Source organism: Psammomys obesus, unplaced genomic scaffold (assembly GCF_907164565.1).
Source record: "Psammomys obesus unplaced genomic scaffold, mPsaObe1.curated_primary_1811, whole genome shotgun sequence".
NCBI lineage: Eukaryota > Metazoa > Chordata > Mammalia > Rodentia > Muridae > Psammomys > Psammomys obesus.
In genome coordinates this window covers 15,146,317-15,152,316 of record NW_026596091.1, presented here as the reverse complement: position 1 = coordinate 15,152,316, position 6,000 = coordinate 15,146,317, and the positions used below count along the sequence as shown (strand labels likewise).

General features: G+C 38.6%; 1 pseudogene; it reads right to left on the bottom strand.

Annotated features, from left to right (window-relative positions):
* Nucleotides 1-1,090: 1,090 nt before the first annotated feature.
* LOC129691654 (60S ribosomal protein L5-like) overlaps nucleotides 1,091-6,000 on the bottom strand; it is a 29,237-nt pseudogene continuing 24,327 nt past the window's right edge.

Sequence of the window (6,000 nt, the reverse complement as noted above, 5' to 3'; positions counted from 1 at the left end):
ATCTATCTATCTATCTATCTATCTATCTATCTATCTATCTATCTATCTATCTATCTATCACAATTTATTCACCTTGTATTCCAGATGCAACCACCTCCCATCTCCTCCCAGTTCCACCCTCCCATCCTCTTCTTCCCCTTTGCTCCTCCCCTAGTCCACGGATAGGGGCAGTCCTCCTCCCCTACTATCTGACCCTAGCCTATCAGGTCTCATCAGAGCTGGCTGCATCATCTTCCTCTGTGGCCTTGCAAAGCTGCACCCCCTAGGGAGAGGTGATCTAAGAGCCAGCCACTGAGTTCATGTCAGAAACAGCCTGTGATGCCCTTACTAGGGAACCCACTTGGAGACTGAGCAGCCTATGGGCTTCATCTGAGCACGGGGTCCAGTTCCTCTCCACACATGGTCCTTGGTTGGAGTATTGGTCTCTGCAGGCCTCCCTGGGCCCAGGTATTTTGGCTCTGTTGGTCATAAAGGACCACAAAATTCACCACAGTTCTGGTAATCAGTTTATACAAGCTGATACTTGATGTCTGTTCCGAAACGCTGCTCTCTTCTATTTGTATTTAAAGTTATGTACACTCTAAGGAACAGAAATCTCATTGCTTAATTGTACTTGCCCATGATTACTTTTTAAAAGAAAAAAAATGGTGAGTTTGTCCTGGTGAGATTGTCCTCATCTTGTTTATCAGGCTTTGCAGAGGGATTAGAGCTTTGTTGCTTTGATTCCATGTTTCTCTCAAATGAATAACCTGACTGGTAGGGGGTTTTGAGTTGACAACTATCAGTGTTATGTAGCATTACTAACTACTTAGATCTGACTTGTTAGTCAGAATGAATTACCTCTGTGACCTTACAGGTGTACTTAAAATTAAACCCCCAGAGCTTTCTGATATGTGAGCTCATTTGATCTGTCTACTCTGATTGCAAATCCCATTCGCTGATACATGTATTTGTGTATATGTATGTGTAATTGCTTTTGTAACTTCATGCTATATCCAAAAAAGTTTCATAATTAACAGCTTAACACAAAAATAGTTGCTTGGCCAAGAAATTTATTGTCTTTATGAAAAAATCTTCATAGAAATTTGCTTTAGGTCTCAACAACATGTCCATGAGCTCTGAGGACGCCTGCCTTCTTTTGAGCAACCTGATCTTCCTTCTGGGCAAGCACTATTTTGGTAAGTTTCCACCTCTCCTTCACTTTTCTCTTGGGCTCCTTCTCACAGACTGGATTATCTCAGATAGCAGCATGAGCCTTCTTGTACATCCTCTACCATGTCTGTGGTCATGTTGTTCTTTATGTACTGAGAAAACTGTTTTTAGGCATCTTCATCTTCCCCCCTTAAGCACCGCATGTAGTCTGCAACATTCTGACCCCTGATGTGCTTCTGATGTGCTTCTGCCTTGAACTCCTTTCTTTTAGAGTCATAGTTAGGGAATCGTTTGAGATAATTTGGGATAGACAAGCCTCCATCCACAGCTTCCTTCTGGGCCTCAAAAACTTTATTGCTAGTTGTGGTTCGGGCAAGACCTGCATCCAAACAGCAAGCAAAGGCACCGGGCTGTCGCTCTCCACATCACCTCCACTAGGCCTTCGTTGATCTTGTCCATGCCGACCTGTTGAGAAACCTTCGGGCCAGCACAATGCAATAAGCTGCAGCATAACTGCTCAGGCCAACTTCCACAATGTCCTTTGGCAGTTCATGCACGCAAGCTGCACAGACTATCATGCCCCCTTCATTACAGGCATACTCAATCTGGCAGGTGATGTCACTGAGGCCCAGGACAAAATAAGTACAACACACCCAAGTATAGGCTGATAAATATTATTAAAAATTATTTGAAAATCTATATGCTCAGTCACTACGCTTAAAAGGCACATTACAAATCAAATAATCCCAAAGAAGGTAAAATTCTAAACTGGAGATCTGAACAATTCTATTATAAGGTAGGCAGAAAAGCAAAATTTAGGTTCAAACTGGCCAGCTCTAACCTTAATCATGTGTCCAGTTTTCTCAGATCCTTATGTTACTACGGTTTTTATATGTCTTATCCTTCTTGATATTTTAATACAAGAATAATAGACCACATTTTACTAGCCAAGGCTTCTCTACTTCAACATGGAACATGAAGTTTCAAAATAAATCTGAGAAAAATATTAAAATTATTGTCTTAATGTTGTATCAGTATTTGGTTTCCTAAGTAAGAATTAGATCAAGTGCATGTTAATATAAAATGAAAAAATTCTAATGTACAACAATTTGACATTTCTTACTGTGGAGTCATGTGAAAAGGAAAAGAGGGGCTTTGCCTGTCATTTAAAATAGAACTCCACTATAAAATGTTGGAGAAAGACAATTTCAGTTTAATTTTTTTTTGTCTTTCAAAACTGGAGAAGAGTAATTTTTTTTCTTTTTTTTAACATTTTATTTTTTATTTTTATTTTTTCTTATCAGTTACATTTTATTAACTCTGTATCCCAGCCGTGTCCTGATCCCTCATTCCCTCCCAGTCCCTCCCTCCCTCCCTCCCTCCTCTCCACCGTGCCCCTTGCCAAGTCCACTAATAGGGGGGACCTCCTCCCCATTCATCTGATCCTGTTTTATCAGGTATCTTCAGGACTGGCTGCAAAGCTCTCCTCTGTGGCCTAACAGGACTGCTCCTCCCTTGGGGGGTGGGGAGGCCAAAGAGCCAGTCATTGAGTTCCTGTTAGAAATAGTCCTTGTTCCCCTCACTATGGGAAACCAATTGGTCACTGAGCTACCACAGGCTACATCTGAGCAGAGGTTCTAGGTTACATTCATACATGGTCCTTGGTTGCATGTCAGTCTCAGAAAAGACCCTGTGCCCAGATATCTTTGGTCCTTGTGGAGCTCCTATCCTTTCTTCATCAGACTAACTCCCCTTCTTTCTTATGATTCCCAGTACTCTGCCAAAGGTTTGGTCATGAGTCTTTGCTTTGAAAACACTGCTACTTAGAGTCTTTCAAATGCGCTCAGTAGACTCCTGTCAATGTTCAATGCGCATCCCATCTGTCTTTCTAAACGAGGATTGATAATCTTACCCCATGTCCGCTCTCTTGATTATCTTTTTTTGGTGTATAGATTTCATTATGTCTATCATATCTTATAGGTCTATATAAGTGAGTATATACCGTGTTTGTCTTTCTCCTTCTGGGATATTTCACTCAGGCTGATCTTTTCTAGATCCCACCATTTGCCTGCAAATTTCATGATTTCCTCCTTTTTGATTGCTGAGTAGTATTCCATTGTGTAAAAATACCACAATTTCTGTATCCATTCCTCCGTTGAGGGACATCTGGGTTGTTTCCAAGTTCTGGCTATTACAAATAATGCTGCTATAAACATGGTTGAGCAAATATCCCTTTTGTGTACTTGAGCAAACTTTGGGTATATACCTAGGAGTGGTATAGCTGGGTTTTGAGGAAGCACTATTCCTAATTGTCTTAGCGCCAGATAGATTTCCAGAGTGGTTGTATCAGTTTACATTCCCATCAGCAGTGGAGGAGGGTTCCCTTTTCTCCACAACCTCTCCAGCATGTGTTGTCCCTTGAGTTTTTCATCTTGGCCATTCTGATGGGTGTAAGGTGATATCTCAGGGTCGTTTTGATTTGCATTTCCCTGATGGCTAATGAGGATGAACATTTCTTTAAGTGTTTCTCTGCCATTCGATATTCCTCTGTCGAGAATTCTCTGTTTAACTCTGCTCTCCATTTTTTAAGTGGATTACTTGGTTTGCTGCTTTTCAGCTTCTTTAGTTCTTTGTATATACTCGATATTAGTCCTCTGTCAGATAAAGGGTTAGTGAAGATTCTTTCCCAATCTGTAGGCAGGCATTTTGTTTTGATGACAGTGTCCTTTGCTTTACAGAAGCTTTTCAGTTTCATGAGGTCCCATTTATTGATTGTTGCTCTTAGAGCCTGTGCTGTTGGTGTTCTGTTCAGGAAGTTGTCTCCTGTGCCAATGAGTTCTAGGCTGTTCCCCACTTTTTCTTCTAACTGATTTAGAGTATCTGGTTTTATGTTGAGGTCTTTGATCCACTTGGACTTTAGTTTTGTGCAGGGTGATAAATATAGATCTATTTTCATTTTTCTGCATGTGGACATCCAGTTGGACCAGCACCATTTGTTGAAGATGCTGTCTTTTTTCCATTGAATGGTTTTGGCTGCTTTGTCAAATATTGAGTATTCATAGGTGTGTGGGTTTATTTCTGGGTCTTCTATGCGGTTCCATTGATCCTCCTTTCTGTTTCTATGCCAATACCATGCAGTTTTTATTACTATTGCTCTGTAGTACAACTTGAGATCGGGGATGGAGATACCTCCAGATGATCTGTTGTTGTACAGGATTGTTTTGGAGATTCTGGGTTTTTTGTTTCTCCATATGAAGCTGAGAATCTTTTTTTCAAGGTCTGTAAAGAATTGAGTTGGTATTTTGATGGGAATTGCATTGAATCTGTAGATTGCTTTTGGCAGGATGGCCATTTTCACAATGTTAATCCTACCAATCCATGAGCACGGGAGATCTTTCCATCTTCTGAGATCTTCTTCAATTTCTTTCTTCAGAGACTTGAAGTTTTTCTCAAACAGGTCTTTCACTTGCTTGGTTAGTGTCACCCCAAGGTACTTTATGTTATTAGTGGCTATTGTGAAGGGTGTTGTTTTCCTAATTTTTTTCTCGGCCTTTTGTCTTTGGTATACAAATAGAAGTAGAGTAATTAATTGAAAAAAAAAAAAACGACTTAAGATATAAGAATAGAACAGATAAATGAATTTCACACATACACACAGAATTAAATATTGGTACCAAATAGCTTTTATTCACCTGGGAACAGCCTCATTTTCAGTATAATATTTGTTGATCATAAAACACAAGTAAACACAATTGTTTACAGAGCTTTCATATTCTCATCTCTTTTCATGTAGAAAAAGTAGTATAATGATATACATACTGCTAAGTTTTGCATGTAATGGAATTTTGGAAGTATATTTTGCTGTAGCCAGGTAGTCTGTTATATTGAAGCAAAGAGGTCTAGCCATAGTTTTGACCTGCAGATTTGTATCCTATGCACTTAAGTGCTATCCTGGAAGTCACCCAAGTAGTATTTTGACAGAGAAATCTGAAATTGAAATTCTCCAGTAAAACTGGATAGAAAGTACTTCTTAATGTTAATTAAGTTTAGTGCTCCTATTGGCTCTAACCACAAAGCAAATTCATTAATGGAGATTTAACAGTCATCTTGACAATGCCAAAATAAGACATAGTCAAGAATAGGTAAGAAATGTCAATGTGTATGAATTATAAAAATAAAATACTCAAAGATAAGTTACAACTTTTTTTCAAGTCCAAGTGTTTTGTGGTGTGCTGAACAGTTGAAAAACAATTTTACTTAAAATTATTATCTTTGGCCAATGTTCTCTTTGTTCATTCCTAATTATTTTCAAGAGACTGTTGTGTGCAGAAGGCTACATGCATCATGTACATGTCAGCATATAACAGATTTGATGGTCAATTTTACCATAACTTGCATGAAGGTATATCATATTTACTTGTGTTGTTGTTTTTGTAATTAGCAATAGTTTAGTGATTTCATAATGTTCTGATTTGCTCTGAAATTTAATACTACACTAACGAACCTGTTTGTTTCTCACAATTACACTAACATACATACAAGTTACAGTGGTATACAGCATATGAGTGTGTTATCAAACAGGGTTACAATGTGATCAGTAGTGTTTACGATATATTAGGAAAGTAAAATAATAGAAAAATCGATGTCCATGCATGTGTCAATTACATGCATTCCCTTCTAGAACAAGCATGTCTCATTTGAATTTCTGGTTTCAGCAAGTGTGATCTTTTTGCATTATAAACTTCTCATTTATATTCTTAAAGAGTCAAGAACTTCATCTACGGAATTTTCTCAGTTTGACACCATCATATTCCTGTAATGATATTTGGAGACCTTTTTATAATGCTA